This window comes from Dipodomys spectabilis, unplaced genomic scaffold (genome assembly GCF_019054845.1).
Source record: "Dipodomys spectabilis isolate Male_0828 unplaced genomic scaffold, ASM1905484v1 ptg000148l, whole genome shotgun sequence".
Taxonomy (NCBI): domain Eukaryota; kingdom Metazoa; phylum Chordata; class Mammalia; order Rodentia; family Heteromyidae; genus Dipodomys; species Dipodomys spectabilis.
The window spans coordinates 559,549-580,748 of NW_024870825.1; the positions used below are offsets into that span (position 1 = coordinate 559,549).

The 21,200-nt window shown below is 45.8% G+C and overlaps 1 long non-coding RNA gene across 1 annotated transcript; it reads right to left on the bottom strand.

Annotated features, from left to right (window-relative positions):
- Nucleotides 1–1,692: 1,692 nt before the first annotated feature.
- LOC122118302 lies at nucleotides 1,693–20,233 on the bottom strand. The gene is made up of 3 exons (XR_006149332.1): nucleotides 20,222–20,233; nucleotides 12,322–12,325; nucleotides 1,693–1,802 (listed from the first exon to the last, which is right to left on the bottom strand). It is a non-coding gene; the product is annotated as an uncharacterized LOC122118302 (long non-coding RNA).
- Nucleotides 20,234–21,200: the final 967 nt, after the last annotated feature.

The following is a 21,200-nucleotide window of genomic DNA, read 5'->3' on the forward strand; positions in this document are numbered from 1 at the left end:
AAGCATAGGTGTCTATCCACAAGACAATGTGGTTCCACAGCTGCCAGTGTATGAAAGATGTTGGTAGCCAGGTGCCAGTGGCTCATGCCTGTAATCTTAGCTACTCTGGAGGCTGAAATCTGGGGATCATGGTTCAAAGCCAGCTCAGGCAGGAAAGTCTGTGAAACTCTTATCAGCAATAAACCACTCAGAAAACCAGAAGTGGTGCTGTGGCTCAAGAGGTAGAGCACTCACCTTGAGCTGAAGAGCTGAGGGACAGCGCCCAAGCCCCATGACCAAGAAAGAAAGAAAGAGAGAGAGAGAAAGAAAGAAAGAAAGAAAGAGAAAGAAAGAAAGAAAGAAAGGAAGGAAGGAAGGAAGGAAAGGAAGGAAGGAAAGGAAGAAAGAAAGAAAGACATTGGTATCTTGGGGATGTTTTGCATTTTTAGAGAGATTTTTTTTTTTAATCTAAGATCAAACTTAAGTAATATGCAAATTATGTGGCAAAGGGACATGGCTGGAGCAGGAGACAAAGTTACCTCTCTGAGCAGCAGTGGAATGCTTCCTGTGACTCCGTGGCATCGTCAGCGTGCCTCATTGCAAAGCCTTCAATGGCCTGGCATTGTGTGTAGTACTGGCCAATGCTTCCTGAAGAGCCCGTAAGGCAGACCCTAGGCAGGCTCTTGTGGAAGTGGCGACCTATACTTTCAGATACAAAGCTGCTGTCCCTTGAAATAACTGCTTTGTTGTGTTTCAGAAAAGGCCTTGCAGAGCAATGGGAAAGGAAACCAGCCCACATTGATGAGTCACTCTGACCAATCCCTATTATGGGACCTGGAAGAAACCTTGTTCATCAGAATACTAAATTCTCTACCCAGAGCCATTTCCACCTGTCATTTAAAGAACACGTAATATAGGACGCATGACTTCAAGGTGAGCGAGCTTAGAAACATACTCATTTCTACACGTGACAACCAGTCTTTCCAAGATGAATGTGTACCATCTCTCTCCAGTAAAAGCTTTCTTTGGGAAAAGCTTGTTTTCTTTGCCCAAGAAGACACCACTTTGAGAATTATCATCAGTGACTAAACTTACTACAGGTAGCAAACCTTTCTGGACTCTTCGATCTCCTAATTAAGGGATCAGTTACAAAATGGGTGCCACCAATGAGACTTCTCTCCCTGGACACCCTGTGGGATTTTACAGTCATGCACTGCCCCAGGACATTTAAATACCTCCAGAGTTTTGTAGATATTTCTATTAGATGGATATTGCAGAGCAGGAGAAGCCAGCGAAATTATAAAAGGATTTTTAAAGACAGTTATCTTCAGGACTGGATTTCCACAGTCTAGCCAAAGTGATCATGAATCTGCTTTCAGTTCAAAGACTGTGGGTGAGATTTCCAGGTGCTTGGAGTATGGTAGAGATCACATGTGACATGGAAAGCGTGAAAGGAACCATTGTATGCTTAAGATGACTTTGGCACTTGTGCTAAGAAGCCCCTGGAAAAATGGGTTAAAACTCTTACCTATCACCCTTACTTGCATCAGGACGCAAGCTCAACTATACCGAGATGTTGTGCAGTGGTTGGTTCCTTCTTCACGGAGTTGGCTCTGGAATCCAAGTTGCACTAGCAATAAACGCTTAAGTAACCTAGGCACATGGTATCGATTTTACATAGCAGATACGTGAAGCCTATTTAGACTTAACATATGTATTACATCTTCCCATCTCAGGGATAGAATCAGGTATTTTTTTAAATGTAAAAATGAGAGTCCTGTCAGGACCTTAACACAATTTATACAGAGCTTTATTTAATTTTACTTTTTTGGGGGGGGGGTCCGGTCGTGGGGCCTGAACTCAGGGCCTGGATGCTGTCCCTCAGCTCTTCAGCTCAAGGCTAGCACTCTACCACTTGAGCCACAGTGCCACTTCCGGCTTTTTTCTTTTTGCTTATATGGTACTGAGGAATCGAACCCAGGGCCTCATGCACGCAAGGCAAGCGTTCTACCACTGAGCCACTTTCCCAGCCCCTTTATTTAATTTTACTAACAACCACTTGAGCCATGCTTCTTGCTGGTTATTCTGAAGATGGGGGGTCTAGCAAACTTTTCTGCCTAGGCCAACTTCAAACCATGATCCTTTGGATCTCAGATTCCTCAGTAGCTACAATCGCAGGTGTGAGCCACCAGCATCCAGCCCTAAGTTGTCTTATGAGTGTTTTTATACTGCATAATGTTGCTCTACTGTATGCACATAATATAAATCTGTCCATTTGCCTTTGGGTGGACATTTGTGCTGTTTCTGGCTTGGGTGGCTATTAGAAACAAACCACTAGGAAAATTCTTACACAATTTTATTTTTTTTTTTGTAGTTTCAGTTCTCATGGATAAATGCCCAGGAGTGAAATATCTGAGTAACATCTAAGCATATGTTCAACTTTATAAGAAAAAAGTCCTCCAAAGTAGTTTACAGTCCCACTCCCAGAGTATGAAAAGTAGGGTCATTTTTACTGTACTAATCAATCACCGTCACTAATGAGAGAGAACTATTCACTCAACTGTAAAACTGATTCTTGGAAACAGATTTCTGTTCTCCAGAGAGGTTCACACTCTGATACCCTTGATGGGAGAAAGCTTTCCACTCTCGGTACCTTTGACTCAGAATGCAAATTTAGGAATGTTGTTCAGGCAACAATGCAGGTGGAAGGCAGTGCAGCCAGCCCGCCCTGAACGATCAAACCCAAAGCCAATCTGATGACAGATGTTCAAGCCCGATCACCAGCTTATCCTTTGTGACAAGTCACTTTCCCATCCCCAAATGCAATCAAGGAATTTATTTGCAGTCTGTTGCTAATTGTTCCCATGTTGAGCAGAGATCTTAACTAAATGCCCTAAGTGACATTTCAATTTCTGGTCTCTATTATGAAACAATTGATAAATTACCATGTTCATATCCTGCCAGGAGAGTTTAATTTAATTTGCTTAGGATTGTAGCTGATTTCTAAAATTCCCTGGAACAAAATAGGATGTAAATATCTCGAGCAATGAGGTTAATGCTGAGGAGATAGGGATCTTATAGTCAGTAAGGAGACACTGCATAAATGTTTGGGGTGAAGGGTATGCTAATCACGCAGCTTCCTCAGGACTCTTTGTATGAGTGTCTGAAAATATCGCACTGGTCCTCCCAAATGTAAACAATTATTTTGTGTCAATTAAAATGTTTGTTTTTAAAGAGCGCTGTTGCATGCCAGCTGTACTACATTCAACCAGTCACATTGCTGCCTTTGGCCTTGCATGACTCAACACCGAAGGGGGCCAGAGGCCTGCCTAGCAAGGGCCAAGCCCTGAGTTCAAACCTTGGCAAAAAGGGGGAAGAAAAGGGGAAAACCAAAAGCAAACCAAGTCCTGATTCTGCTCGCCTTCTTACTCAGGTGGCTACAGGACTTGGATGCCATAGGTTGGGTCTGCATTCTACTAAGTGCCTAGCCTAATGTGCACTTCCCATACCTGGGCTTCCCTCCCTGTGAAATGCAAATCAGATGCGCATCACTCAAGGTTGTTGTGAGAGTGAATTCAGGTGAGGAGTGTAAAGCACCCTCACAATTGGTGAAGTTGAAAGCATCAACATGGTAGTGCTTTCATATAAGTTATCCCAGTTGTTCGGAGCCCAGAAGGCTCTATTTCCTGAGAACCACCTTCTTCATCTCGGATTTTGTTTGGCAGAATGGAAAAAGAAAGGGTGAACACTTCGTAGGAGCAAGCCTATGTCTGAGTTTCCAAGAATCTGGTGGAGGTCCAGGAAGATGGCATATCACCTGCACCTGCGTGCTTGGCTGTCCTACAGAACTGCAGTACAGGGATGTTTCTGCGGATTCCAGAGTCACAGGAGGCCCACGGTGACCAGTGACAAAGTCACCAGCAGACCTTCACTGAACATCTGCTGGGAGCCAGGTGCCTGGTATATCCTGCTGATAGTACTCACATAGACAGCAGCACCCGCTAGGCTGAGACTCATCACTGAAATGACAGTCTTTCATGAGTCTTGCCCTCAGATTATAGTCTTCTTCCATGTTTTTATGGATTGGCTGACTATTGTAGTATTGAGTTCAAATTTTTTTTTTCTAATTTTGATGGTGGTACAAGATTGAACCTGTACAAGATTGAACCCTGTACATGTTAGCAGCATTTGGCTGCTGAGCCACCCCTGTCTTCTCTTCAACAGTCAGTAGCAAGTAAACTAGCTCCAGCTGCCATCTTTTTTTTTTTTTTTTTTTTTTTGGTAGTGGGCTTGAACTCTGGGCCTGTCCCTCAGCTCTTCAGCTCAAGGTGACTGCTCTACCACTTGAGCCACAGAACCACTTCTGGTTTTCTGGTGGTTTGTTAGAGATAAGGGTCTCATGGACTTTCCTGGGCTGGCTTTGAACTGTGATGCTCAGATCTCAGCCTCCAGAGTAGCTAGGATACAGGTGTGAGCCACCAGAGCCTGACTCTCCAGCTGCCATCTTACGTTGAGATTTCCTTCCTTTTCTCTCTGTATGTCCATCAATTCTTACTTATTTCTTAACTTCCCATTTCTGAATTCTTGGTCTCCCTTTGTGTCTTGGCTCCTTTGTTTTCTTATTTCCAATTTCCATTCACCCAAATGTAAAACATCACATTTCTTCTTTTAGATATTTCCTTTTCATTTCTTATCCCACAAAGTCAGGCTGGTATATATTCTGCTCTTTTATTTTCTTAGACTTCTCGTATATTTCTACTTCTTACTGATACTCTTCCTTCTCTTAAATTCAAACAACAAATCTATGTAGATGCAAGCATGTGATCTGATGATGTGTTCTGGTCTGTGGATGAACATACATACGCTGAAATATATTTATTTATTTGTCAGATAGTTCTATGGTTTCCTGTTTCTATTGCCATTGCGATGACGTTTAGACGTTAATATGCATAGGTGGGTTTTAAATGTCCGTATGATTTAATGTCAGGATGGTCATGGGTGATCACTAGTTGTTTATTATAGAAGGTAAGCACATGGGTCTGGTGGCGTTGTCAGCCAATGGTGTGGATGTTGTCTGAGGAGCTGGAGAAACAGCTTTTCATTTGTAGGGGTCCTCGGCCTGCTGCCTCCCCTCTCATTGATGAGGAGTCCAGGAGGCCCCCTCCCAGTGCTAAGAGAGGTGTGGCTGGGCCCCTGCTTTGGCACGGAGCATCCTGCAATTCCCTGTCTCTACACTAGAGGCCAGTAGTGCCTCCAGGACACTGCCCACCAGGCTGTTCTGTGCCTCTCGGACTTTTCCAAAGACAGCACAGGGAAACTGCTCCGGCTGCAGGCACACTGCCATCTTTCTGGAACTGGAGGGCTGGGAAGAGTCCCTTGATCCCCTGATCCCTGCCTGCTCTGATTTGAGAATAACGCTAAGTGTAGGCACAGCAGTGGCTCAGGTGAGATCCACAGCAGCCATGGCTCCCAGGCCTGTGCTCCCTCACCTACCCACCCACCCACCAAGCACCTCTGCTGGAGACTGGCCATAAATATTTACCTTTCATTAAACACTTCATCACTGCCATTCACTCTGAGCCCCCAGAGCAAGCAGGAGCCCTGCACAGGAGCTGGGGACTGAGCTCCTAGTGACAGGAAGCAGGGACCCTCTGGTTCTAACTCCCTCCTGGGAAGCAGTCCTCTCTGGCCCCACGATCGGGGAAAGCTCCCTCTCTGCAGAGACCTACTTTCACCTTGGGCTTTGCTTAGCAGAATGGAAAAAAAGGAAGAAGAGCACTTCCTAGAAGCGGGCATCTGTCTCCTCTGGGTTTCCCGGATCCTGAAAATAATACAAGAGGATGCAAAGTCACCTCTGAATAAGAGAGCGCTGTGCTGCCCAACAGAAGTGCAAAGATGCTCTGAGAACCCCCACATCCTTAGGGACATGTGTCAACTGATGCTTGAAATGTGGCCCCTGTGGCTGAGGAACAGGCTTTTACATTTTAACAGTTTCCATTTAAGCCAATCTGTGGTAGGTGGCTTCACTAGTGATCAGACAGATAGAGTATAAGACAAAAGCCTTAATCAGAACCTTTTAAGTGTCAAGTCTTGTGCTAGATGTGTAAATACTCTTTCTGGTGGTCTACACGCATGGATTAAAACAGCTTCGGACTGAAAATAATTTAAAATAATTGCTTCTGAATGGAACGTGTACAGATACTCTTTTGGTCATTTTTGCCTCAACTGTACAGTATAACACTTCTTTGGCATTTTTCTTGTATCCGGTATTGTAAGCTAGAAATGATTTAAGGGATAGAGGGGCATGTATGTAGGTTATATGCAGACTTATATGCCATTTTATACAAGGATCTTGATGGAGTGTCTGAAGACTTGGACATTATGGGAAGGTTGGACCCATTGTCTTCAGCCAGCATAGTTCTCTGTGCTACTCACGAGCTATGTAATGCTTGGCATATTACCAACTTCTCTGAGCCTTAATTTCTTGGCCTGCAGTAGCAGAATAAGATTTTATTCTTGTTAAAGGCTGATTTGTCTGACCATGGGAAGTCCGTTTATTTTGTAGGAGCAGGAAGTGGTTGAGAAGGGACAGGGTACTTGATTCTGGATGGTGTAGGCAAGGGGTTTTGGGGAGCCTGTGAAGAGATCTTTCTTCTCATTCTTAGTACTGTGTGTTACCACATTGCCATCACTGTAATACACAGGGAAGGACAGATTTGTTTTGGCTCCATTTCAGAGGTTTCAATCCGTGGCTCCACTGTTCTGAGCAGTGGTGAGCCTGAGTTTCCACGGGGGACCACCACAGCCACAGAGGGAGGGCGCTTCCACAGACAAGTCAGAACCAGCCTCGCGCTGCCTGCTTCCTCTGGATTCCCACCTCTGTCCAGATACGAACTGGCCCATATTAATTTGATTGCTGTTGTGACCAGATTCCTGAGAGACACAGGGGAGGGATTACTTAGTGTGGCTCATAGTTTCAGGGGGTACTGTCCATTGTGGAAGAGGAATCATGGTGAACAGTGTACATCATGGCAAACAGGAAGTAGAAGGAATATAGGAAGTGGCCAGGGCAGGACATAGCCCCAAGGGCACACCCCTAGTGACCTACTTTCTTCAAAGAGGCCCTACCTCCTGCCTTTACCATCTCCAAATAGTAACATCATAGTAGCATCATATTATTATTATTTTTTGCCAGTCTTGGAGCTTGAACTCAGGGCCTGGGCACCATCCCCAAGCTTCTTTTTGCTCAAGACTAGCGCTCTACCACTTGAGCCACAGCACCACTTCTGACTTTTTCTGTGTATATGATGCTGAGGAATTGAACCCAGGGCTTTGTGCATGCTAGGCGAGCACTGTACCACTAAGCCACATTCCCAGCCCAGTACCATCATATTATGAATTCATCATTAGACCAGAGCCCTTATGACCACATTGTCTAGAAACGCTATTACAGACACACCCAAGAATTATGCTTTACTAATCCCTAGGCATCATTTGATTCAGTCAAGTTGGCAGGGAAGATGAGCCATCACACTTACCAACGGGTTAACCCATTGATGAAGTTAGCACAACATGATCCCATCATTCCCAAAGTCCCATGCCTTGAAACATGAGCCTTTTTTTGGTGGGGGAAGGGAGAGCACCTCAGGTTCATAACAAGCCACCCCTGGATACACCCAGTGCTGGAGAGGAAAGTTGTCTTGGCATGTGCCCACATGTGAGGATGGCCTAGAACAGAGTCAGGAAGCCTTAGGCCCTTGACAGACAGTGTCACCAAGGAGATATAGTTAGTCCTGGGGACGTTGTCCTTTGGGACCTGTGGCTCTATCTATAATGTAATACAATCTCTTTTAAATCCAATGGAGTCTGGTTGTCTATGATTTTGACTGAAGGCAGCTGGGTTGGTACAGTAAGGTACCAGGGATGTGAAAGACGGGGACACAGACATACAGAATGTGGGCTCTTGGGAGATGCTGTTTGTTGAAAAGAGTACAACAGGAAGGACAGGAGCCGCAGCAGCCTCAGAGCCTAGTCTTGGCTCCAACACTGAGCCTTGTCAGAGATATGAGGATCCACTGGGGCCGTTTCTCTCTCCCACACCTGTTGTTGCCTTTAGCTCACCGGGGCCCCTCAGCTTCCATCACCACCATCACACCAGTGTGTAGTTATCTCGGGCAGAAGTGGTGGGGTCTGGAAGGTTTACCAAGAGAGATCAGAAACAGAAGCTCATGGCAGGCAAATCTGTGCAAGGGTTGAGAACAGAGAGAGCTGCGCTCCGGTGAGCTTCCCAGTTCCTCTGCTTCCCACTGTGGCCATGACTGGAACTGAGTGGTGCCCAGCAGAACAGCCACTGGAGGAAAAGAGTTTCTGGGAAAGACCCACAGGCTAGTACAACCCAAGAACCGACACAGCGTTCTGCGTGGGTGAGAGTGTGGGTGAAGGACAACCGTGCGAATTCAGCCTTCTGCTCTTCCAGCTGGGCTGTCTTGGCCACATTGCTGAAGCTCTCTGCAGCAATCATCTTGCAGAAGTGAATAACGTCCAGACACTTCCTGCTTCCTGTCAGCGACCTGACTGCTTCCTGTCAGCTGCCCTCAGCCCATCCATCTGCATGGATGATTTTGTATGGCCCAGGAATGCTGTTATAAATTTCTGAATGGACCATGGCAGAAAAAGAAAGGCTTCCCTACCCCTAGATTAAGACCAAATACATTAAAAATAAAAAGTACTGGCACTGAGTCAGAGCTTCATCAACATTAGCTTTTATTCTAGAAAACTGAGAATCAATGGTGCCAGAAGGAGGCAAAGGATCAGATAACTGATCACTTAACCTTCCAGATGCTGAAATCGTTCTTGACTTTATTTCCAAGACCCTTTTCAGATGAGAAGCGTCTGTAATCGTTGCCTCCCAAAGCTATTCAATCAAGTTGTTTCTATTCATGTAAGTGGAAGCCGCCCCTAAATCCAGGATTGAATTCTCCATTCTCATCTTGAGCTGTCAATAGCACATGAAATCAGATTCACTACCTGGTAGGGAAATCTTTCTCTAGTTGGCCTTTAGGACCTATTTCTGTCAGTTCATCTCTCATCTTACTTGCTGCTGCTTCTCAGTCTCATGGGCAGTTCCATCTTCATGTTCCTTCCTTTTGGAGTACCCTCAGGATGAGTTTCTTCATCTCAGCTAATAGGAATTAGATGTTTCTGGTCACTCAAGCCACGTTGATCATCATTATCCCAATACCTAGTCCAAATGGGCAGGACGGGACAGACCACAGACCTGCCCCACACATGTCCTCAGGTGCTTGGTCCTCTTCGGGGCTCTTTGCATGGACTGAGTTTCATCTGGCAACTGTGCTAGAGGACAAATTGTTGAGGACAAGTCATGTGGAGCAAGAGCCAGCCAAACCAATACACTAGCACCTCAGCACCATGAGGGGCAGAGTTCCTCTCCATTCTCACTCTTTCTCCCTTTTCTGTTCCACATCTGTCTTTGCCTGTCCTGGGTGGAGTCCTCTGGTGTGGAGAGAAAGATCATCTTCCTGTCCCTATAGCACCTTCCCTGTCTAGGCTGGCTTTGGACTGTGGTCCGCAGATCTCAGCCTTCTGGGTAGCTGGGATTACAGGTGTGAGCCACCACCCCAGGGTTTTCACTAGCACCTTCAGCAGAGGAGTTGAATAGCAGATGGGGAACTTTCCTTAGAGATCTGTTTTTTGACATCTCAGCCTGGGTGTTTTTTCGGTAGGAATGACAATGTGGTCTAGAGTAAAATGACTTCCGAACAACACCACCCTTTTTTTTCAGAGGCATAAATGTTAAGAGGAAAAGAAGCCAAAAGGTAGACATAGGCCTTCTCTTTCTGACTAAATATAGTCCCACATTTTGGAGGAAAAAAATACCCTGAAATTCAATGCTTTTATTTTGTCTATGGTGAACACACGGACTGAACTTCTGTGGGTCAGAATGTCAGAATGTCCCAAGTAAACAAGGGAAGGAGAATCAGAATGCTTGGTATTTGGGAGTGAGGGGTGGGAAAACAATCTAGCTTTTCCATCCTTCTTTCTTTCTTTTAGTTATAAAAATCACAAAGGTCAGCTAAAATCCTTATTTTTTGTCTTCTTCCCAAAGGAAGAGCTATAGAGCTATCCTAGCTGTTGCTTCCAGGATCTCTGCAGAGAGAAACAAAAGTTTTCTAAAGTGAAACAATGTCTACAAGATCTTATGAAAACTTAAAGACCCCCAAACGGAGATGGGCCTCAGAGCTGTACTTGGAGCCCTGATGAATGAATAGAACCACATTATAAGCTTTCTAGAGAGTGAGGTAAATGTTACCGATTGTCATCCCGAAATATACCAGCAAGAATGCAGGCCTTAATTAACGCAGCCCAAGGTTGATTTTTGTTACTGCCTTTTTCTCTGAAAGACAAATAAGACATGAATGAGGTTGAAAGCAAATGAGAACCATATTGAGAAAGTGAGGCATAGTCAAACTTTTGGCTGAGCTAGTTGCAAAGAGCTAGAGTTCTTTAATCATCTCATTGGAGATGTAGCCAAAAAATGCAATTTGAAACACAGAAACACACAGGCACACATACACATTTCCGCACCCACACCCTCCTTCTTTTTCACTGTAGATGAATCAAGATGGTGGAGACGGGGAATGATGAGGACCATTCCTGCCTTCCACCTACTTCATAAAAGGCTTTGCCAATCAGTTGGGAGAATCCATCTATCAATTGTACAATGGCTGCAGAAAGCAAACAGGCAGCAGGACCTGTTAATCCAATGGAAAAATGCTAGAATGGCAACATAGTTGAGATCCATATATTTCAAGCAGATGAAGTTTCAGGGAACACTGAGTTCATTAAAATTACAATTGTCTTTATTAGAAATAACACAATCTCTTACTAGTTAATAAACTGGTAAGCACAGAGCCACTTTTCTTATGTCAGAGTGCACCAGGTCAACTTTATATAGAGCAGAAGTAGTCACTGCATGTCTGGTGGGATTTCAGGATTGCTTGGTAAACACGCCATCATACTCTGCCTCACCTCTTGTCATAGTTTAGGGATTGAAAAATTACCTCTCCCTTTGTTCACAGAGCAACAGGAGACACAGCTACCTGGGTGTATGTAAATAGAGTAGGTGGGATGAAGCCTAATTTAGATTGATAGTAAATAAATATGACACATTATAGGCACATTTTTACTTCCTTCATGATGTTTCTTTTTGGTTAAAGTTGCAATTTAGTTGTCTGGCTTCTTCCTCTGGGATATGTGGTGTGCCCAGCATAGATTATTCTTCTTTTGTCTCCAAGGGAAAGGTTTTCTTTTCTTTTTTTAATCTTTATTCCGTTCTAGGGTTGGCAGATTTCCTGACAGATAGATAGCTAACTCAGCCTCATTCAGAAACAAAGGGTATCTTTCATTCTCTACTTGCCAATTCTGCTCTTTTTTTGGGGGGGGGGGGGGCACGTCTGGTTGGGAGGCCTGAACTCTGGGCCTGAGCGCTGTCCCTCAGCTCTTCAGCTCAAGGCTAGCGCTCTATCACTTGAGCTACAGCACCATTTCCGGCTTTTTTCTTCTTCTGCTTATGTAGTGCTGAGGAATCGAACCCAGGGCCTCAAGCATGCAAGGCAAGTGCTCTACCACTGAACCAACTTCCCAGCCCTTCTGCTCTTTTCTTTTTGTCAAATTTTATAGGACAAAGAGCATAGGTACTTATTGGGCTTCCTTAGAATGGTTTAAGGGTCACTATGGTTTCAATGTCAAGAATACTGGACAGAAAACTTAAAAATGGTAGTTCTGATCTTGGTTCTGCATTTTCTTGAGTTTTTTAATTGGGGGGAGGGGTCTCTGATGAGCGGCTCCTGTGGATCAAAGTCACTCCCCACTGGAGGTTGCCCCTAGTCCAGCAGTAGGGAAAATTATCTATAGAGTCCTTGAAAATGAAATTATTCTAAAGAAAAGGGGGAATCAAAGTCAGAGACTGAACTCAGAGTGGTGGAGCGGAGGGCCCAGGGAGAATGGATTCCCACAAAGCTGTTAAAAAAAAAAAAAAAAAAAACTACAGGCTGGGAAGGTGGCTCAGTGGTAGAGGGCTTGCCTTGCATGCATGAGGCCCTGGGTTCGATTCCTCAGCACCACCTAAGCAGAAAAAACCAGAAGTGGGCGCTGTGGCTCAAGTGGTAGAACACTAGCCTTGAGCTGAAGAGCTGAGGGACAAAGCCCAGGCCCAGAGTTCAGGCCCAACAACCGAAACAAACAAACAAATAAATAAAATAACTGGAGAAGAAAAACTGAGCCCAAAGGATTGGTTATCTTTGCACAGAGCGCCACAATGACCTAGCTAAAGGCCATGGAAACAAAGTCTGCTTAGGCAGGAGCCTCAGGGTTGGGTGGGTTTGTGTTCTCAGCTCAGGGCACTGCCTCCTACACCACCTGCTTGTTTCTGGGAAAGCGAAGCACAGGGTCAGAGCTTCATGGAGCCCTAGAAAGAGGGCACGGGAAAGGACTTCAGGGTTTATTCAATGTTGATGTGCCGTTTGCACAGCCAAGCTAGGGAGATGCATATTTTGTCATTTAAAAAAAAAACGAGCTATATGTATTGTTATATAGGTAACAACAATGTACTAGATAAATTGTTTTCTCTGATTTTTTTTTTTTGATCCAGAGAAATAGAGATACAAATTCTGGCTTTCCTAATGATTAGGAGGTTATGATTCATAGGAAATTCAATCGCCCTGTTTTCATAGAATGGCGCCAGTAGTTATATACATCAAAAGGTTATGATTAGATGAGATGATATATATAAAGTACTTGGTATAAAGATGGCACTTGATAAACAATAGCCAACTATAGTAACAACTATTCATTTTACAAAACCCAGACAAGGGGTACCTTTCTTTATTCTTCTTACATCTGCCCCTACTTTTTACCTTGGATGTTCATTTAAATTGATACCGAAACATTTGTATGATTACTTTTTTGCTGTTACTGGGGTTTGCACTCAGGGCCTTGTGCTCTTCTTTGTTTTTGTTTCTGCTCAAGATTAGAACTCGGTCACTTGGACCACATTTCCTCTTCTGGTTTTTTGCTGGTCAATTGGAGTTGAGTCGCTCATGGACTTTTCTGCCAGGACTGGCTTTGAACTGTCATCCTCAGCTCTCAGCCTCAAGGGTAACTAGGATTCTAGGTGTGAGCCACTGGTGCCTAGCTGCATGCAATGGCTTTTGAGCAAACTCATTTATATCCATGGACTTAGAAGCCACTATAGGACATTTTATAACCAACTTGAGATCAAGACCATCTCCTGCTTTCTCCTATCTTTACTTACTGCCTCTTCCAATAAAAAGAACACTGTGGGCTGGGAAGTTGACTCAGTGGTAGAGCACTTGCCTTGTATGCATTAGGCCCTGGGTTCGATTCCTCAGCACCACATAAGCAAAAAGAAAAAGAAAAAAATAGCTGGAAGTGGCGCTGTGGCTCAAGTGGTAGAGCGCTAGCCTTGAGCTGAAGAGCTGAGGGACAGCACCCAGGCCCAGAGTTCAAGCCCCACAACCAGACCATCCCCCCCCCCCCCCCCGCCTAAAAAAGAACACTGTTCATCCATGAATGCCTGTCTACTCCTATACATTCAGACGTAGTATTGTGTGGGAGAGGAGCATTGGGCTCCATGAATAAGCAGCTTCAGATATACCCAGTCCTGAGTGTAGATGGATGTCCTCCTACAAGACAGCCAACCTCCAGTAGGCAGCTGTGACCTCTCAGAACTTCCACAGAACTTCCTGTGCCTGGGCTCCATCCCTAGGACCCAGTGTGCCCAGTCCTGGCCCCAAGGCTCTGTGGGCTGACTCTCTCCCAGGGAGCCTTTGTTTTTCTGGCAGAACTTGGCATACCTTCAACCTACAGAAACTCAGGATGGTCTCTGGCTCCATTATACTCAGCCACCATCTTTACCCACCCACGTATACTAACAGGCCTGGCTGGCATCCCTGCAGACTTCATGTATAAAGTAAGATGCAGAGCCATGTTCAGATGTCCCGGTTTAAAAGGGGTCCTTTGTATCCTCCCGATGAACACAGGAACATCTGTGATTTTGATGATTGTGAGAGAATGGAAGGAAGCCCAACAGTACCCCACACTTGACTTCCTTGCTGCTTCTCTAACTCTCCTTTCTGCAGGCCACTGGGGAGTTGGAAAGGGCACAGGGAAAGGGAAAACATGACTCTCAGCACCTTCACGTGTGTCCTGTGTTCTTCCTGGAAAGGGCTTTCTAAAGTCAAAGAGTTGATGCCTTTGCTCCCTTCCTGAAGTCTGTAGATTGTAGGCAGCTACAGGGCAGAGGACAAGTGGATGATGTGTGCAAAGATGTGTGGGAAACAAGTCCTTCAGCCGTTCCACACCCAGCTCACTATTGCTGCCTGTGGGTTTGGTTGGTCTTTGTACTAAGTCCAGTAATCCATGAGAGGAGTTTGTGTGTTCTAAGAAGGCATCGGTGGACTGCGGGGAAGCAGCTTTGGCCTTGGTGTGAGATGGCATTGGTGGAGTCCACACAGTTCCTCATTCCTATGTGATCTTGTACCTTTTGAGCTGAGATTTTGTTATTTCAGATTAGAAACAAGGGATTTGATTCGCTATTCGAAGTCCTGCTAGAATCTTAGAGACTTTAGCTCTGATGGCTTCTATGGACTGAACTCTGTCATGTGAGAACTTGGCATCCCCAATGTGGTAGCATTTGAAGGTGGAGCCTTTGGGATATAATGAAATAAAAGTGAAGTCTGAAAGGGTCCCTGGTGACAGGCTTCATGCCCGCCATGAGGCAGCATCTTCTGTTGTGTAGTTACCTAGTATACAGCATTTGTTATGATATTCCAAAGTGGCCAATACCCATATAAACCCTCTATTTCTCCAGGAGTGTCTTGATCCTCTACTCCCCCATTTAGAGAGTTTTCTGGATCATGCATCAGAAGGGTAAGCAAACATCAAAATCTCTAAAGGTTTTCATTCTGTCCATCATGGAATTAAATCCATCAAATAATTACTATACCTTTACCCTCTTTTAAATCTATCTTCAACCAAAGCAGTTACTTCAGAAAGAATCTGAGTAAGTTTCTGCCAATATCAAAATGTATTTTGGCCAAAAAGATCTTTTCTTCCATTTTTTAAAAAAGAAACCCACTCAGTTCATCTCCATTGCTCTGTATGAAATGGTGAGTTTCTTGAAAACAGCAGCGATCTGTCCTCGTTGTGAATGATGTGCAAATCCTGTACAGCTGCCTTGCCTCTGTTTGACACTCAACTTGTGTCTGATAGATTGTGCTGAGTTTTAAGGGAAAGAAATATAGGAACTTGGGATCAGTCTCGGGCCAGATGCTGGTGGCTCACACCTGTAATCTTGGCTACTCAGGAGGCTGAGATCCAATAATCATAGCTTGAAGCCAGTCAGAGTAGAAAAGTTCAGTAGATGCTTATCTTCAAAGATACAGAACAAAAAAGCAGACCTGAAGGTATGGCTTAAGTGGTAAGGGTATCAACCTTGCAAGTGCAAAGCCCCGAGTTCAAACCCCAGCACCCCCAAAAAGAAAAAATGGAGGAACTGATCATCTGTTTTCATCTTTCTTTATAATTCATCTTTCTAGTTGATCAGGGAAGCCTTGTTTAGTAAGCAGAGACCAAAAGTTACTATTCTACTGAACAAATGCCGACATAATAGCAATCAGGTAGATGTTGCCCTGTTCTAGGGACATTTTCAATGATATTTTGATGGTTACTATTTTTAATAATACAGTTTTGAAATATATTTTCATATTTCTCTTAAATACAAAAGTTAAATACTGTGTTTTATGTATATATTTTAATGCATTATCAGAATTATTTACTAAATTTTGAAATAGAGCAGTTTTGTAACACCACTCACTCACATCCAACAGTGTATTTGAAGGGCCCTCATAAACTGTTTTACAGAAAACAACATAAGCCTGCCAGGGTTCAAGGCTAGCTCAGGTAGAAAAGTCTGTGAGGCTGCATCTCCAAAATAACCATCAAAAAGCAGGGCTGGGGACATGATTCAAGTGATAGAGCACCAGCAGAACAAGCAAACTGAACATGTGCAAGACTGAGTTCAAATGCCAATACCAGTGTGGGGGGGGGAGTAAATAAGAGAGAGAGAGAGAGAGAGAGAGAGAGAGAAATACTATGGATTTTGGTGCTGGTTCTGGGGCTTAAACTCAGGGCCTGAGTACAATCCAAGAGCTGTTTTGCTTAAGGCTAATACTCTGCCACTTGAGCCATTTCTACACATCCAGCTTTTTGGCGGTTAATTGAAGATAAGAGTCTCAGGAACCTATCTCCCTGGGCTGACTTTGAACCGTGATCCTTAGATCGCAGCCTCTTGAGCAGCCCAGATAACAGGTGTGAGCCGTCTGCACCCAGCTGCAATGCTACATTTGATAGGAACTTGTACTGATTATGTTCTATTATTTTATGTTTTTAATTGCTTTAATCTTCAAATGCTTGTACAAGCAGAGGTCACTAGTTAACATGCCCATTGTTGTGTTCCATGCTTGGTCAGAGTCACCCTTCCATGGTTCTCCCTCCCTCAGTGGGTTCTTATCACAAGGCCAAAAACACATTCAGAAGTCACTATCACTTGGTACCTCGGCCATCATGGTGTGTGGCCTCTGGCGTAGACCTGCAATTCATGTCCTGATGTATCACTCTGTCCTGGGGTCAGTCCTAAGCCCGAATCTTGCATTTGTTCTTTTAGAACAGCAAGCCTGTCTAAGAACCAAGTGTGGGGCTTAATTTTTTTTTAATTTTTAAAAATTATTATTGTTATTATAAAAATGTCATACAGAGGAGTTGCAGTTTATAAGTGGGTTTAAGTAACAGAAATAACCACAAAATGGATATGTGATGGATTTGGCTTGGGAAACCTATACTTAAAAAAAAACTTTTTTGGCAGATGCTGATGTGAGCTGCAGGTTGGTGAGGTGAGCGTTCTTTTTTTTTTTTTTTTTTTGCCAGTCGTGGGGCTTGAACTCAGGGTCTGGGGGCTGACCCTGAGCTGCTTTTGCTGAAGGCTAGAGCTCTACCACTTGAGCCACAGCGCCACTTCCAGCGTTTTCTGTGTATGTGGTACTAAGGAATCGAACCCAGGGCTTCATGCAAGCGAGGCAAGCACTCTACCATTAGGCCATCTTCCTAGGCCTGAAATGAGCGTTCTTATCTGACCCTCGTCCACAGAAGTCTGCAGCTGGGTGGGGCAGCATGAGCCCCCTTGCCAGTCATCACCGAGGGTCCGAGGGATCTGGGTTTGCACGGGCTGCTCTGGGAAATCTGTTTTCTCTTCCACAACCCAGGCGCTGTGCCTGCTGTGCCACCATGTTGCCTAGTGCTCAGGATGGTACAGAAAAGTCGTCAGCACATTGCTTGCTTCTCAGCATGCCAGCCTGAGGATGACATCCTCAACTGATCCCCAGAGCAGACCCAATGCTGGAGACATGAAAGGCCTGCTGCACACAGTGGGCAGGGGCCTCCCAGAGCCTGTCCAGACCCCGGCATGGGTGGAGGGAGAGATACAGTGACTCTGGGACCCCTCCAGGGCTATGAGGATCTTGAGTCAGGGAGATGAGCAAAAGAGGGGCCCTGGCTTTTGGCTCCTTTCTCTGCAGGGAGAGGCAAGTGCTCAGGCCAGCCTGCCGGTTCCTTCCAGGGCGCAGGCCTGGAGGTGTAGCTGCACAGCTCTGGGCTACAGCTTGGGTGGCAGAGGGGGCCGGGGGGGGGGGGGGGGGGGGACGCAGAGGGAATTAGGTTGGAGATTGTTGGGATTCCGGAGGGATGGCCCCTGGGCGGAAGGAGCCAAAGTGCCAGCATCCAGGACAAATCCCCTGAAGAATGAGGAGTGAAAGCCACCCTCGGGTGAGGCAAGGAGGCCCCACAGGGTGCTTCCCGATTGGCCAGCTGGAGCATGGAGCCCACCCATCTGCAGGACTGATTCCCCTCCTTCACATCCTTCCTTCTCTGGGCTCCTCCAAGGGAAAGGGCTTCTCCTCTCAGGTCCCTGCACATTGTAGGGGTCCAGTCTTCCTTGATGTGAGTGGAATGACGCTGTCCGTGGAGTGGGGCTCCCCCGAGTCTCCATGGAAGATCAGCTTCACCCCACACTACATTCAAAGGAGCAAACGACTCTTAGGATGCATTTCATAACAGTGACACGTGTTTTAATCTATCTAAACTGCCCATTTCCACATGTTCCTGTGTATGATACTGCCCAGAAAGGTCAGCCCAGGGTGGCAGGGTCCAGGGAAAGCAGGAAATACATGATTTTTGGCTCCACGGCCAACCCATGTGGTTCTGGGTCCCCAAGCCAGAGGCCTCCAGACTCTGATCTCAGTTACTCCATCTGGGAGGTGGCAGAATGAACTCCCCCTTGAAAACACAAAGATGGATTGGAGAGGATATTTCTAAAGCAGTTCTGGCTCAGGGAGAGGATGCTGCATATTTCATAGATACTCTCAGCAACAGAATCACACATGCGGACAAGTCATTCTCTCCTCTGGAACGGAGAAGAATTAAAGAACCTGAACCAGGCAATTTGTTTTTCCAGTGTTTGAGAGGGGACAGCTAGTGGTCTAAGAACAATTTCTATCTGGGGCCGGGAGTGTGGCTTAGTTGTAGAGTGCTCACCTAGCATGCATGAAGCCCTGGTTCGATTCCTCAGTACCACATACACAGAAAAAGCCAGAAGTAGTGCTGTGGCTCAAATGGTAGGGTGCTAGCCTTGAGCAAAAGAAGCTCAGGAACAATGCCCAGGCCCTGAGTTCAAGCCCCAGGACTGGCAAATAATAATAATAATAACTCATTAAACCTTTGCATTGGTGCTACCCCACACAGGAGTTTGAAAATCTGATGCGAAGCTCTTGGCATTGTACTTGGCGAAAGAACTGTGGGCGAAACTCATTTGTCACTCCATGGTGTAAACCGAAATATTAACTATGTAATAAACAATCTTCTGAGCCTCCACTGCACGGGCAGGTCTTCATCCGTCGCCCTGGATTCCGCGGGCCAGAGCCAGCATTGGGCTTGGGGTCCCTGCCTCCTGATGGGATGCGGAGGGGTATGTCCCTGCCCACCATCCCCCAAAGTGGCTCAGGGCCGACTACCATAACCATCCAGGTCCAGGAGTTGGTTCTATCATGGCACCTGTGATGTGGGCAGGACCTCAGGTATTGGCATCCAGTCAGAAGTGGGAGAGACTTTTATTATAGAACTAATAGTCCAGTCCTTCCTTCACAAGTGTGAAACGGAGGGAGTCAGCTTGCTAGAGGTCCCAGGACACTTGATAGCAGTATGGAGGACACACAGGCCTCCCAACAAGTGACCCCCTGTGTGCTGGGGCCGGGCTAGGGCCGGGCTGGGCCATGGCTAGGGGAGATGGAGGTCTGTGTTTTCCCTGTGCTGGCCTGCTGCCCTATGCTCTCTATCTGGGACTCGTGGCATGCGATGGCTGCCGGGGGGGAAATAGGTGCCTACGCGTGGAGAGTCTCTCTGGCCTGGAAACAAAAAAAAGCTCCTCAGAGAGCCATTGTCCTGACCCTCCCCCAGCTCCTCCTCATCTGAAACTTAATTAATCATGTTTGCATCTGGACCCAGACAAGACAATAGTGGGGATGTGTTTTTGGTTAGGAGCTGAAGCTGCATTTGCAGAGGAATGTTGATTAGTGAGTGGTCGGTATCATTTTTCATGCCTTTTTAAGTTACCCCCCCCCAAAAAAAGCCATTTTAATATCAAAGCATTTCTCCCCGCACCGCACGTATCTATTTCTCCTAAGTGCATTCTGCTGGCATCATTTTCTCTTTCCTTCCTGCGGGCTGCGTTTATGAGATGATCCATCAGGCTGTCTCCCAGCCTCTCTACCCAGCCCTGCAGCAACTAGCAGCTGTCCAGGTGAGCCTCGAGCACCAGCCCCACTGCCCATAGTGTGGGGACTGCCCAGTGGGCAGGGAGCCCAGGCCAGGGGAACGCGGCCTAGGAGGCCCACAGTCGCCACTATGCAGACGCACACTCGCCACACTGCTGTCCTGAAGAGTCCCAGTGGAGACAGTGTCCCGAATCTCCTCTAGGTCAGGGAAAGTTAAGGTCAACCTGGAAGCCTGAGGTCTGTCTTCCCTTCTGTTCCGGGAAAAATGCCCTCACTCTGGGCATTTCCTGCTGCGGGAAACAGGTGTGAGTGTGCACAACCTGCTCACTCTTTTATTGCTAAAGCCACTCCTGACTTTGGCAAATCAGACGGAAGGTGGCTTTGTCATTGAGCCTGATGATGAACCCGGAGATCCAAAGAAACCACAACAGAGAAACCACCAACTCATATGCCTACAGACCAGTATGGTCCACCGGAGTTATTTAGTAGCCAGGAAATAGCATGACACTCATAAGGCCAGGTGCAGCGCCCCAGGTTTACTATGTTGACCTTTGACCCTTGGCCTCTACCACCCCTTGCCGGGAGCTGGCCAGAGACTCAGGTGGATAGATCGTTGGAACTACTCGTAGACCCAGGTGAAAATGCTTAGGATTTAGGGGAACAAGGGGTGTCAGCAAACTCTAGCCTGGGAGCCAAATCGAGTCTGTCACCTATTCTTGTAAATAAAGTTTTATTGGAACATCCATTTGCTGGAGAGTGGTGGCCGCTGGTGTGCTTAGAGATAGGATGAAGCAGTTGAAACACAGGCTGCATTGCTAACAACTGCTAAATGATTCACAATTTGTTTTTGTAGAAAAAGTACTGCCCCTGCTCTGCTCAGTGATTTCCAATTGTTTGTTACCTTTGTTCTATTGTATCTGTTTCCACCTCGAATGCCAGAATCGTGCTCACCTCCAATTTATTTCTGCCATCCAGATAAATGATTTCAGTTTTTAAAAAATTGCCCTGCTACAAAAGGTTTCCCCCATTTCCAAGTCGAGAATCTATGGTCAAATAGGAAGTCATCTCAGATTTCGGCCTCAAGATCCAAACCACAAACTGGCCTTCTCATTAGAAAGCGCTTTTGTTTGCAATATTTTTAATCTTTGTGATTCCTACCCCCTGGTGTAAAGTGTCTAAAATACTAAATGTCTATGACAGAGAGCAAAGAAGGATGAATGTCTTGAAACCTTATCTCCATAGTGTTTTGTGGAAAGCAAGGAGCAGCAGTATATGTCCATCTTTTTGACTCAGTGACTG